The following is a 15,408-nucleotide window of genomic DNA, read 5'->3' as shown; positions in this document are numbered from 1 at the left end:
GTTATCCACATATAAGTTATAGCCAGATAATACAAATCATTATCATTTAATAGTTATCGCATCAATTATACGTACAGATAATTGATTATTCAACCTCAGAATATTGGATATCAAATTATACAGTCTAATTCAGAGCATACAGACCTTACAAAAGGCCTACGTTCGATTCAAATGACATTTATGACCCTAGGGAAAATTTCAGTATTTTGGCCCACACATCCGTGTGGATTCACACGGCTTGGGTGTATGGCCTGTGTGGCCCACACGACCTAACACATAGCCGTGTGGCTCAAAATAGAGATTTACATGGTCTGGCACACGGCCAAGCACACGCTTATGTGATCCATAACCCCTCACACGGCATGGACACACGTCCATGTCCTGGCTCGTGTGACCCTAAATCCAAAACAGTGAGTTGCACGGCCTGGACACACACCCGTGTCCCTAGTCCGTGTCACCAATAATACAAACAGTGGCTTACACGGCCTGGACACACGCTTGTGTCCTTAGCCCGTGTGCCTCAAATTCAAAAATAGTGAGTTACACGGCCTGCCACACGGCCTTACACATGCCGTGTGGCTCACATGGCCTACCACATGACATGACACACGATCCTGTGGCGTCGGGAGCAATGTTTTTCGACGCTTAAAACTTACAGAATCTCGAGTTTTTGTTACACACCTGGTACAATTTTGGCGTAGAAGCAGCAGAGAAGACCCATAGACCTAAAAGCAACCATCATCCCTTAAATACTTATAATGTCATTTTCACACTATATCAGTTCACAATTAAAAGTAACTAATGTAAATGCTCAAAACATATGCAAACATGCTTAAAAATAAAATTTTATGCAACTCCTACTAACTATGCTAAAACGCACAAAATAACTCTAAATGCAACCTGAAAACATTTTCCTTAAGTGAGAAATTGTCTAGCTTACCATATCAATCTATGACACATCAAATTTTCCCACACTTAAGTATTTGTTTGTCCTCAAGAAAACCATACATACAACATGAAAAATGATAATCATCAAGTGGCATTAAATATTAGAACATTGTTCCCATTTCTCCCCTAATATATCGACAAAGCTCACCTTCTTTTCTCTCCTATCATCCTCCTTTTATCTTTCAATAAAGTAGGACAAAATTAATATTTATAAGTGTAAAAGCTATCATGTTTTAGTGCATTATGATAGATAGCATTATTTAAGATCAAGAACATTTTATCATTTTAAACACATTTCAAAGATTATTATGCTTTTATCTCATTCCATGCCTTTATATCACTCACTATGTTTTTCAATCCTCACTTTGCTTCTTTTTTTTCCATTCATGATTTCTCATTTAAGCACTCAACAAGCAAGAACCTACACATATCATATTAACCTATTCCCTTATTTTCACTCATGTGTTCTTTTTGAATCCTCCACAATATCTCTACTTAAACCCTCAAAATGTATGGCTTGACCACCACTTCATAGAACAACAACAATTAATAGGACAATGAAAGGTTTGATTCATTTGCTCAATTTAGGCTTATGCTTTGAAAATTTATGGTTGATCAAGAAAAAGATTCAAAAGCCTTAAATTTTGGGACCTAGGTATAAACATAGCAAAGGTTGGTTCATTTAGGCTTTAACTATACAAACAATGCCTTAGTCATCCCTAGACATCTCACATCTCACATCGCACAATTCCATCATATCCATTATTCAACCAAATGAAAAACATGTCATTTAATAGTTCACTATCCATAATCATCCATAACATTCATCTATCACATGGCACAAAATTACACAATTGCACTTTAAAACAATCACTCTAAACCATTAAGAAAATTAACTAGAAGTGAACTAAGTAGTATAACTCAAACAACTCAATTAGCTAGCACCAATCAAGACCTAATTATCTCCAACAAATGTTGCATTGTTACGACAAAAGGATATATGTGCTAACAACAATGACTCTACTATTTGGGTTTTGAATTTGCTTGCCATTCGCGTTGTTGTGACTAGGAAATATGTTGTGTCATGACAAAAACCACATTGCCTGTGAAGTATTGGATATAATCACATTGCAATGTCACGAAAATAAAGATCGTAGTCACAACAAAAGGCCTTCACCTACTTGGCACAATGTACACAATTATTGCACTTTTGCTTGCATTTTCAATATTATTCTAGCACCTACTAAACTAAATAAGAAAAAAGAAATTATTTCCAAATAATAAAAGTAAGTAAAATAACGCTCAAAACTTATAATTTATTGGGCGATCCATATCACCTCTACGAAAAAATTTCTAGGAATTCCTTGAAACTTTGAATCATCGTTTGTTCATATAGACCACCTATACCAATCGAACACATCACAATCTTCATATCTTTAACCATCGATACATCCATATAATGAGTCACTCCTCTTCAAATCTCAACCAACTCCACAAATCCTTTCGAGGTACTACAGCTTATGAAACCACAAAATCAATATCTCTCTAAGAATGAATTACACAAGTTTTAGTGCCTTTATCCAAATGAAAACATGATGTTCGAGAATAACTTCAGTTGGCCTTTGCATTTGAATTTCCTCAATAATAATAAAAAAATGTGACAGCTCTTCCATACTCTTACCAAAAACCAAGTTAAGCTCATCCGTTGTATCTTCTAGCCCTACCTCTACTCCTACTCCTACTCCTATGTCAATAGGAATAGATACATTGTCATCATTATCTAACACGTTATGTGGATCCCCGATTCCTATCTGCTACTAAAAATCAACACTTAAATCATGTTGGTCAACAATAGTATAGAGGACCTCTTCTTTGCGTTTAGAAACATCATGTTCGAAAACCTCCTCCATAGAAATGTTAATAGCGGAATGGAGTTGTACAACTTCCAATAACTGATCCATTTTATTTTGCATGGCATTTATAGTGTCGAGGCATGAAGAGATACTGTCCGCAAGTATGCCGGCCCTAGTGGTGAGATTTAAATCTTTGGAATACTAATCACGATACATATCCCTATCTAGATAAGAGTACGAAGGATATGAATCATATGTTGGATAACTATCTAAATACTCTTGGTTGTAGCTATCCATTCCATTTGAATAACCATACGAATCATAAGGATACTTGTGTGCATATCATTGTCCCTCATAACTGCCATCATAACCCCAACTGGGCATCAAATCTCCATTCACTGAACTCAATCAAACATCAAAATCTATTTTTTCTCCCGGCCACCTATAGTTATTCTGGAAAAAGATTAAAAATTGATTATTAGTAAGGGAAAATAACTATCACACCTAAAACCGATGAATAACTAAACCAAATTCAATGAAAATAATCAAACCACAAAGAAAAACACCTTAACTATCTCTTTCATTCAACTAATATCTTTCATAATTAACATGAAACTAAAGAGAATCAAATCAATAACTATCAATCTCCCTCCGCAATAACGCCAACAACTTAACCGCACTTGTACAAGCATAACAAATAAGAAAAAATATTGGACAAATCATTCCGGCTCTAATGCAAGTGTATAGTGTCAAATTGTAATATAAGTTTTGCTTTACAATGAAATATAAAAGTATTTCGAGGATCGAAGCCTAGAGAGATTGGTTATTAACCTAGACATTATGTGCTTTCAATCTTAAGGAAAAGTCTATTAGTCTAATAGAATTTCGAGTTATAAAGGCAAATCATAATGAGAGTTGAGTGCTAATTACTAAAATACTAATGAACATACTAAAGAATTTAGACTAAGGTTCCTTCAATTTATTGGTTTCTAATAGGATTTTAAGACGTGATAAGTTATCTTTCTTGTTATTAATGGATTTACACACAAATTAATTTAGCACAATGTCCTCTTTCTAACCAATTTTACCTTTCGATCTCAAATGATTATATAGAAAACTAATGAGTTCTCCTTTCGGTGACACTCAATTAAGTTTGGCTAATCGATTTCTACACAATAAACTATCTTCTCGACCTTGTTTATCAAACTGTTTCACTAAAGTTTTTCAGACTTAAGCTAGTAATCATCTCATTTAGCCATACATTTTACCAAAATCTATTCCATACAAAGATCACATTAACAAAAATAAAAATAACTAATCACATTTAAATTTTATCCCACAATCATGTCAACAAAAATAACATACATGATTTCCATTTAGATTTACACAATTAAATCAAAAAACAATCGAGAAAGTTCAGAAATGCTCATTCAAAATGAAAAATTCCCTCTCATATAGCTCTATTGGAGTTGATCTTTACTCCAATCTTGTATCCCGTTAGGAATTGTAGCAAATTGAAGTAAAAAACTAAGGAAATTGAAGACTAATTTCAAAATAATGTGTTTACAATATAGAACTAAGAAATGGAATTACAAGATAAATGAAATTGTGGAGAAAAAGTAAAACTATGAGTTCTACTTAGCTAAAATTCTGTTTTCTATTTTCTATTCATCTATTCAAAAGAGTTTTATTTATACTAGGAACTTAAAATAGGTCATTTACATAATTACCCCTCAAGTAAACATAAAATAAAGGCTATTAAAACCATGGTCAAATTAGACTTCCACTTAAATGACCTTGGTAACCGCTCTAGATCTAGCAGTTATGATTACGTTGTCATGACCGTGATATCCTTGTCGTCGCAACAACAACATCTCTATTTTAGGCTTCTCCAAGCATTGGTGTGGTGGTCACGATGATAGGTATCTAGTGGTCACGACAAAGGATCAATCTTCATTTTACGGGTCTAAGTCATTCGGCATCTGGTCACGACAATGCCCTCTTCGTAGTCATGACCATGACTATTTAAGCATCCTTGGCATTTAAAATAGTGAGATCTTGGTTGTGACATTGCTTCTCCTATAGTTGCAACAATGGCTGATGGTGAAAACTCCTTAGCAAGGCAGTGGACTCTTGGACGCAACAAGAGTATTTGTATTTGCGACAATGACTCCTCTTACATAATTCTTCTCACCACTTGAGTGTCTCACCATTTCATCATCCTTTAAAAACCTAGAATGCCTTTTTCACACAAGATCATTTCACAATTAAAAGTAAGTAATGTAAATGCTCAAAGTATATGCAAACAAATTTAAAAGTAATATCTAATACAACTCCTACTAACTATGATAAAACACATAAAATGATTCTAAATGCTACCTGAAAACAAGCTCCTTAAGTGTGAAAATAACCTAATTTACCATATCATCTACAACACATCAATTGTCACCCCTAATGTGTTCTACTCCTAGTAGAATTCATAATTTCTAATAAATATTATTATTTAATTACATATTCTTCAAGTAGAATTCTTGTACTATTTGTCTATAAGTAGGAACTATGAGCTAAGTTATTTTCACAATCTGTTTAGAGTATCGTGATTCTACTAGAAAATAGCAAAATTTTATTTTTAGAATAAATTATATTTTCTATGTAAAGCTCACAGTTTTTAGTTCTATAAAGAGAATTAACTTTTCCATTTGAAAGTTAAGAAAAAATTTTATTTTGTGCACTTATTCATTTTATTTGATCTTACACTCAAAGGATTTCGAGCTTTGAGGCTAGCAGAGAAGGTCATTCAATAAAAAGTCGAGATTAACTTAGACTGCCTCATACAAAGCACATCTATAAATTTTGATTAAAAGTTTATTGCTATAAATATCATAAGGCTCAAATTTAAGAAAACTTTTAAACTTCTACAATGCCTTAAAACATTATTTTTTGAATCAATTTTTCCAACAATTATTTCACCAACCTTTCATCTAGAACCCATTCCCTAGTATAATCTTTGATCCTATGAATTTTATTCATCCTCTTGTGATTAATGATGGTGGCATGGATAACCCTATTATTTATGTAACCTTCTTGTTGTCGTTTAACTCTCGATCTCTATGTTAATAACACTCTCTGACTCAGGAATCCCATCAAGTTGTGCTTTTAGGTCCTTGATCTTGTTAATTGTTTGCTTTGATTAAAATGAATCTTGGAGTTCTTTTACTTCCCCTTCAATTATAGTTTCTAAGAGAAAATTTCTATTCCTGACCCCACACTGGATAAATCTAGACATTCATGGTTACATTTGCACTTTCCTCATCAAGCAACCATGTGGACTTGAACCTAAACATTTTTTTCCCTTTTTCTGGGCTCTTTTATGGCATGCAACTACAATCGAGCTATGATTTAACTCAACAAATAGTTCTACAATTTCATAGCTTGTTTTAATTATCAACCACTCCACATTGATAAAAGCTCGATCCTATCTTTCTTGTATATCATTTACATCAACCCTAGGATTAGACCAAATTTATTCTGCACCAACAATTTTCAATTAAAAAATGCATCTATCAATCCATTCATTAAACATTTGAACTTGAATTTCATCAATATCACGACCTCTTCAATTGCCAAAAAAATATCACAACCTCTTCTTTTTCATCTTAAGACCTAACAATATTACACTCAAAAAAAAAACCAGATCCATGGTTACTTTAGATCCCCCTTAAACCTCTGATATTTCATTTCCACAATAACTTTTGCCAAATCTTTGTAGACTCCTATATAGAAATTAACTCCTCCATCTCCTATCCTACACATATTCAACCACTATATCTATTTGATTTTATGAGTACCATAACACTCCAAGACTTGCTTCTTGTTTCCACCAAAGGGCAAGACCTCCCAATTCCCTCCACCAAATCAACATAAAATCCTTTATAGAACCCTAATCTATTTCTACGAAGCTCCAACCTCAGTTCTTATTTGGTTTACATAAAAAATAATAATTAATGGCCATGTATTCAATTAAGCTCATTAAGGGCTCGAACAACCTAGGAGAGGACTCAAATGAAAGAGGACTTCCTATGTAACCAAACCCTCCAAAGTGATTTCGAGAGAAAAGTGAAGAGAAGAGCAAGATGAGTTCAAAAAACCCTACGCACTAACAAGAGGGTAGTTTTCTTTTCTTTTCTTTTTCCGTGCAACATTTTGACAAGCAAGCTTAAGAAACACATAATCAGAATCCAAAATTGTTCACCTTTAGGTACTTATGTTGTCTTAAAAAGTTCTATCTTTAGTGAATGAGATTCAATCAATCAAACTTACATAGATTAGTAGATAAATGTAAACTAAAACTTAGATCTCATATTGTTCTAATATCGGCATAATTGTGGGGATAAATGGATAAAAACAAGACTTCTACCATTAAAATCATAATTTAACAAACAAAATCATTTTATTTTAAAAAGCATAATAATAATTTTAGTTTCTAAAGTACTTTCGTCTCGATTCTTTTTTCTTGATCACTTTTATTTTCAATCTTCAAATTTTAATAATTTATTTTTCTTTTGACAGAAAATTGATTAAATCATTAAATTTTACCATACATGATAATTTGTGTATACTTTATAAAACTTCAAAAAAATATAAAAATTATTTAAAAAGTTAAAAATTCTTTAAAAAATCCTAATTTTTCTAAAATATTTCCGTGTCAATAATAAAATATATATTAATTGTCATCACACTACCGCATCACTACTGCAAAATATTAATAAATTAATAAGCTTTTTAGTTAAAAGAACATAATGTGATTAAATTTTAAAAATTTAGTTAAAATAATAAAAAATAAGCTAATGCCAAAATAAAAAATTAAACTAAATTTGTCATTATTTTATTTTAAATTTAAGTTCTTGTTTTTGAAGGCCATTTCTTTTTTTTTTTCTAAAAAAATAGCGGTTTCTGTTTTAAAATCATATAAGTTTAAGACAAAAATGTATATATTTAGATAAAATAAAAGTACATAAATTTCACCAAAACCAGATATCTTTATCAATATAAAGATAATTATAAGAGAAATGTAATTACAACATCAACTTGGGCACAAATGGAAAATTACCTACTTGATCCCACCAAAAGCACTCTGCCTCCAAACTCAGTAAACCAAGTGAAAGAGAACTAAAACATATATTTATAAACAAATAAAAAAAATACAAAAACTCACCCCATGAATTCATTCACACAATTTACAAAAATACAAAATGAATAAACATACATTTCCCACACCCGACCTTTCCGTCCAAATGAACCAGCTAATCATGGTATTGGTTGATACATTCATTTCCCAAAACCAACCTCTCCATCCAAATGATCCAGCTAATTGGTTGGTAGCATTGCATCTATGGAGGTCCCAATCTGGCCTGTGAGATCCGATTAGCATAAATTGTAACCAGTCGCAGCTGTGTGCTGTTAAGCCCTTCCAAGTGTGGCAAAAATGCTTTCCCAAGCATTATATAAATATCGACCAAACAGAATACCACAGTCTGTAACCATCAACAAAAGTATCATGCAATGAGTCACGAGACATCAGACCTCAACAATATCCAAGGAAAGTGAGAAATCGGCAAAATACAAATACGAATTCATGTATTGTAATCTTAGGCAATAGGGATCATGCCCCAGCCACACTTCAATAACACAAAGTAGGAACTAATGGGACTCCTGCCTCTAAAGCACAAGTTGAATGGCTAGCACCCTTCAATTATATGCATTGAATAGGATGGAGCCACCGTGGCAAAATTCATTGAAACGGAATGTTTGTGCATGTAGTTTTTTATACCATTATCCAGAAGTCAGGACATCCTGGAATGTTTCTGCATGTCTTTTATGAGAAATCCAATCTTTGTTACAGGTTTTTGAAGGCGACACGTCAAACAGCAATCATATCACTTTAAAAGTATAGAGTGGCTAGATAATGTAAAATGGTAATGCAATTTCTACCACCAGAAGATAAAATTCTCGCCGTTCTCTCAAATCTCAATGGTTCTCTCCTCCACCACATTCACCCTTATCCGTTTCTTTTCTTTCTACTTTCTCCAACCAATAAAAACCTAAACTTGAGGCATTACTCTATAATGATAAATTTATAAAGCACGAACATAAGTATTACCTTACGGACATCTGCACTCTGGTTTCCAAAAGCTTCAAAAATAGCAGGCAAAAATGAAGGCAATAGAGACATTAGATCCTCCTGTGATAGCTGGCCCACAAGCTGAACAGAAAAGAAAAGGGTTTAGAAATTTAATCTCAACACAAAAATAGCAGGAACAACCTATTTCTAGGAGCAGTATAAAAGTAAGAGGAAAAGCAGACAGAAGTTTTAATCCAGATAGACAGGAAAACAATGAGGATTCCTAAGAATACAGCAACTTTATACAAGCACATAATATATCTTGCTGTATTCAATTGTGCACATCACTTAGGCCATAGACAGAAAAGAATACAATTACCTTTTGACAAGGCAATCCTTCTTTAATCATTCATCAAATAAATATCTCCTTTCATCTGCCTCCCCAACCCACCATTCCCCTTCTCTTCCCCCTGTCATGTTTGACATTAGCACCAAAGTTCAAGAAACATAGATTAAGGTAAACCACAGCACCTTTAACTTACTCTCTTTTACTATGCCATACTTAGATACCAGTGACTCTTACCCATGTTTCACAGATTGGTTTTCGACCCACTATTCATACCCACAATGTGCACAAAACAGTTTAGAGCAAGCATAAAAAGTGGTACACCATTCGTATCCTATAGTACCATGAGACTGCAGAAAAGAAAATTCTAAGATGCATGTCTCCTTGCATGCAGAATCTCAGCCAGAAATTGTCAGGGAAAAAATATAAATTCAACAATTTTCACTCAAATTAAGATTCAGAATAAATACCTTTGTTAAACAGTTTATGCAAATAACTAGAGTCTTCTCATCTTCAGTAACTAATAAAGGTACAATAACCTGCAACCCAGTTATCTGAAAACATCAATGCCAATAACCTGAAACCAGAATGAAAATGCCAAAATATTCTCTTCATTTGTAGTAGGAAAACAAGTCAGACTTTTGTGACAGAAACCACATACACTTAAACATCTGAATGGATCATACTGAGACATAACAGTGTTCAAGCAGTTCTCAGCTTCATTTGAAACCTAAACATGGAGCAGACAAATTGAGATGTTGGATAGGAGCAAGAACATTCTAAAAGAACAGATTGAAGGAAAGTAATTACTTTGGGAACAATATCCTTTGTTACATGAAGCAGCTTCTCAATTACTATTTCAACAGAATCTTCCATAGCATCTTTCTGGAAGTATGACAAGTCAAAAAAGGAGGAAACAAGAGCACACTTCCACATTAATGAAACAGAAAACCCATAATGTCTCAAAGTACTTATATAGTGAAAATCTGAGCAAACCTGGTTTTTAAGCATTTCAACTATCAATGGCAGGGCAAGTTCTCGGATAGAGGAATCGGAATCATCTAAAACTTCAAGTAGAGTTGTCAAAATCTGATTGAAGTACTGCATAAATACAATTAATATTACAAGCCAATTAGCATCAACATAGAATAGCATATTTGACATAAAAGGGGAGAGGACATGTTCTTTTGTAACGGTATCATACGGTCAAGGAACTTTCTAGTTTCAACTGAAGAAAACCCCGTTTGAATCAAAGTTTTATAAGAACTTATATGGAAACAAAAATACCTTTGTCCAAATAGAGATATCATTAGCCACAGAAATTTCAATTAATTGCTGAAGTGCACCACGCTTACTGGCTGTAGAGCTCTCATCAATCCCATTGCAGAACTAGGAAACACAGAAGAAATCATTCATTAAGTGTGAAGTTCTTGAAACATAAAGCACCATGAGAAGTCCAGAAATCTATTTTCTCCAAGAAACTCGATTGCCAAAACAATTATCACCCAACTCACCAGGTGAAGAATTTTAGGAATGCTAGGACCTGTATCTGGCATAGGGCTAATCTTTACAGGTGCAGGTTTGAGATGATTAAGATCCAGCTCTGATGAAATGTCATGATCACAGGCAACCCCTTTAACGTCCACTAAAGAATCAAATCTACTTGGACCGTTAGTTTCCAGATGTGGAGTAGATAGACCTTCCATGTTAACACTACTTTCCAAGTTCTCTACTTGTCCCATTTGAGATCCCAAGTTCTGATCATTAGAATTAACCATATAAGACAATTCTTTGGTTTTGGAAGGAAGAACATCTGCATTTGAACTGATCCCGAAGTTCTGAAATAAGTTAACCTGAGTTTCATCAGATGTTTCCTGGCCAATAGGGCCAGTGATCAGGGTTGAATCTTGAGTGGAACCCTTCCTACCACCTTCACTATCAACGGAACCAGAAGAATACCTTCCAAGTAAAAGGCTCTTCTTGGACACACCAACATATCCTTCTTCAGACCATGTTCCAACAGCATCATATGGATCATAAGATGACTTAGACCGCTGTCTCTCTTTCTTGTTCTGCAAATAGCTTATCAGGTCCACCTCAATACGAGGTGTGTACTGTTTAAGGGCCCGTCTCAAGGAATTTTGTTCTTCAACTGATAAACTAAGAATAAAATTTAGAACAGCAATCGCATCAAAATGTGAATATACAGATATAATGCAAGAAATAGCCGCATCCTTAAGCTTGGTATTTTTATCATGGACCAAAGGTTTCAATTTAGCAAGCCATAACATCAGGATGCCAATATTACTAGAACCTTCAGAATTCGTAGCATGCTTGTTGAAGGAACTAATGGAAAACTCAATAACAGCTAGCTTTGCCTTTGGTGATCGCTGTTCATCAAGAGAACGTAGCAAAGCAGGTAAAGAGAATCTATGCTATAAGTTTTGCTAACAATTCCCAATGTTGTGGAGCAAGGTTGCCTAACCGACTCCTTTGGATCAATTAACCGCGAGAAAACATGGGTAAGATCCTTTCCATGTAACTCTCAAAGGGCTTTCGGCATGATGGAATAATATCTGCAAGTGTTGAAGAGCAGCCTGTGCAACTTTATGGTGAGGGTCATCCAAGTGCTGGAAAAACAATTTCATTACCTTCATGAAATTTTGATTCACTTCCAGAACACCTTTTGGACCCTGCTGCAACAAAGACTGGAGATACATAAAAGCAGCAACTCTGGCACACCAATTAGAACTAGGACTAAGCCCCTCACTTAGGGCTTCGGTGAGAGAAGCTGGACCATCAACATAATTTGAAATCTCACCAAGTGACGGTTGGTTATCATCAAAATCTTTCTCCTTTCAGCAGAGATCCGCCCAGATACATGCTTTCTTGAAAGTGGCCTCTGGAAGTTTGGAATATTATTGTTCTGTGAATGCCTGGAGTTTACATCTCTATAGGGCATGTCAAAATATTGCCTGTCAATATGTGGTTTTATAAACCGACTGGCCTCTCTGATACCGGTGTTATCTTCAATAGAACCTCGGTCTGGCCTTACAGTTGCCCTCCTGGGAGAGTATGATGATAAAACTGGAAAAGACTCAGTTGCCACATTACTTCTATATGACAACTTGCCTGAATCTTTGGAAGTTTGAGTGATGATATCAGACATAATCAGATCACCATTGTGGTTACCACTTTTACCAACAGTAGAGGTGATTGATTCTAGTCCTAAAGAGCTTGTGAGACTATTAGAAGCTGAAACAGCAGCAGGGAATGGTGGATCACGAAATGATGGAGGGTCAACTCCTGCACTAGTGGGAAATAAAAGAGAAATTTAGCCACTCACAATTGAATCAAATTTCACATAATTTCAGACAATTATCACTGCATAATTTAATAACCTAAAGAATGAAACTTCAAGTTTAAATTAAGTAAAAGATAGAAAATCCATCCAATACCTAGAGCCAAACTTGTCGACCTCTGTTTTTCAGATATGTCCAGACCTCTAAGCATACTTTCAATAGCACTAACTTTCTGTTTGCTTGCATGCAATACACTCTCTAGAGTACGCTCAGCACCTTTACCTACGGGCTTTGATTGGGAGAAATTCAACCCAGAAGAGAGAGATGTCCCTGAGGACAAGCTTGAAGTTCTGTCCATTGCAACTATAGCAGACGTTCCATATCCAGGTACATTTAAAGTAGCAGAAGTTTGTGAGGTAAATGAAATCTTTACATTTCTGTCACGGAGAGATGGAGAAGCATGCCGCCTATGCATCCCTCCATCTTCTTCATTAATTATCTATGCAAAAAGCAAGATTGAAAATCACAATCTAGGAAATGGAATTATTCAAATTTCCATCAAATGGAGAAAGATATATATACCCTTTGAATGGCAGGATCAAAGGAGGAGAACAAGCGACGAGAACGATCTGGCCAAGTTTTGGTGAACATTCTGTAGCACATTCTAGCAGTTGATCGTACCTATAAAGTTCCCAGTTCACTAATCTTATGGTCAAATTTTAACATGGGCTCAAACAGGTATAAGCAATGGGTAAACAACATTAAGTTTTAGGAATTAGCATTGCCACATGATGTCATCTTTCAGATTACCCAATTTATGAGAAATATAAGTTCATTAAAATGTCAGTGAGTTGGACAAAAAAAAAACAATGTCAAGTGCAGCATCAGCCTTTCACATGATGGGCTGACTTCATGACTATGTACACTAAACATCAGAGAATAAAATTGATTGGCAACATAGATACTCACTAATGCATCAGCAACACAACACCTAATCAAATCTCATATAAATCAGCTGATCGCTGTATTTCTGGTGCATCTGGCCAATGTTCAGTATCAACAGTGCATATTCACAGACTACGAATGAAGAAAATTGAGTAGATAAATAACAAATAAAAGAATTCAAAAAATTAACTGGGAATACCTGGCACGGAGTACAGCATTACGGTCATTCTTTGCACAATCAGCTATGCGGGGAAGCACGCGGGCAACTTTGCAGTTATGCAACATCTGCAAATTACAAAGGAACATCAAAATCAGGAAACCGAAAACAGAAGTGGAAAAAAGGAGAGGATATATAAGAAAATAATACCATTTTTATGCAATTATCTGCAGACTCTGCAATTACAGCACAGTAATCACAACCAACTTGAAAAGGACTGATTGTCATAACATGAAATTAGCAAGTGTTATGAGCGTACAAAATTTTATATTACAAAAGAAGGCTGCACTTACTGGGATAACATCTCAGCAATGACTCGAATTCTCCAAGAACTCCTTTGATAAGAAGCACAAAAATGCAAGCCTGAAAACAAGGAAATAAACTCAGAAACAGCTAATATGCAAAGCCAGAAAAGCACTTATTGGATAGGAAAGTAAACAAATGTCGTCAACTCAACATGTCTTATAAGTACCTAAAGATAACTAATGCATTGTATACAGTTCCATCCACAAGAGACAAGAAGATAAAACACTATGCACACTTGAAATGTCACTAGCTTGGCTAGGTGCAGTGAAAGAATATTAAAAGCACCACAGAAGGAGGGACAGACAAGCTCCATAGTAAAACTTACAGAACCGTAACTGCAAAGCCAGAGGCATATAAGAATCTAGCACTCACAGAAGCAAAAAAATTAGAAATATTTACAGTCTTTTACCAACATAAATCCTTTAACCGTGATCTCTACTCAATACAAGTTTTCAGCAGGTGGATTAGCGAAACACCTTCTTGGAGCTTTTGAAAAGGGCAGGTGATGGGTCAGTAATGTGTTCCTGTCTGAACTCAGTTTTTAAATATAATATGTTTAATGTGTAAACCTGGCATCAGAAAATAACAGAAATTCAGCGATTATAAATATTCAGAAATACTAATATTTAAAAACGGCAGTGAGCTTAACAAGGTATTTGGAATTAAGTTAAAAATTTATTCCAGAATCCCTAAACTCTGACCCTATTCTAAATTGGTCCCCAAACTCAAAACGCTCTAATTACATCCCAAACTATCAAGGTTATATCAACAGGTCTTTCGTTATTAAAACTGTTAAATGACACGCCAATCTTATGTGATAAATTTAAACTGATTTATTTTTAAAAAAATTAAGACATTGCAGCACAACTTTTAAAAATAAAAATAAAAAAAAAAAGTAATATTAAAAACAAAGAGTGTACGATAAAGCATTCCGTAAAAGCTTCAAAAACTCAAAACTAAGATGTTTACAACATTCATTTTAACAATATTCATTTTTTTCTTAAAGTTCTTCAATTCTAGATTTTGTCGTACTAAGAATCTGACATATAATTTAACAGTTAATTAATAATTTTAGTAATGGAAGGACCTGATTGATATAACATCAGTAGTTTGAGGATGTAATTAAAATGATTTGAATTTTTGACGACCAATTTAGAAAAAAAGGTCATAGTTTTGGGGATGTGTGGTGCAATTAACTCAGGTAAAAAAATATTCACAGGAAAAACATCTGTTTAGCTAGTATAAGCAAAATAACACACATAAATAAAATATAAGAACACAAGAACTAAATCTACTAATAATTAGGTATGAAAATCAGCACCAGAAGACACAATGAACATGGTATACACCTGCTTCACAATGCTTGACCT

General features: G+C 34.3%; 1 pseudogene; it reads right to left on the bottom strand.

Annotated features, from left to right (window-relative positions):
• Positions 1–7,820: 7,820 nt before the first annotated feature.
• On the bottom strand, positions 7,821–13,301 carry LOC121203590 (CLIP-associated protein-like; annotated as a pseudogene).
• Between the last annotated feature and the right edge of the window lie 2,107 nt (positions 13,302–15,408).

The sequence above is a fragment of the Gossypium hirsutum genome, chromosome D07 (genome assembly GCF_007990345.1).
Source record: "Gossypium hirsutum isolate 1008001.06 chromosome D07, Gossypium_hirsutum_v2.1, whole genome shotgun sequence".
NCBI lineage: Eukaryota > Viridiplantae > Streptophyta > Magnoliopsida > Malvales > Malvaceae > Gossypium > Gossypium hirsutum.
The sequence above is the reverse complement of the archived record's forward strand: the minus strand, read 5'-3'. Positions and strand labels throughout refer to the sequence as shown.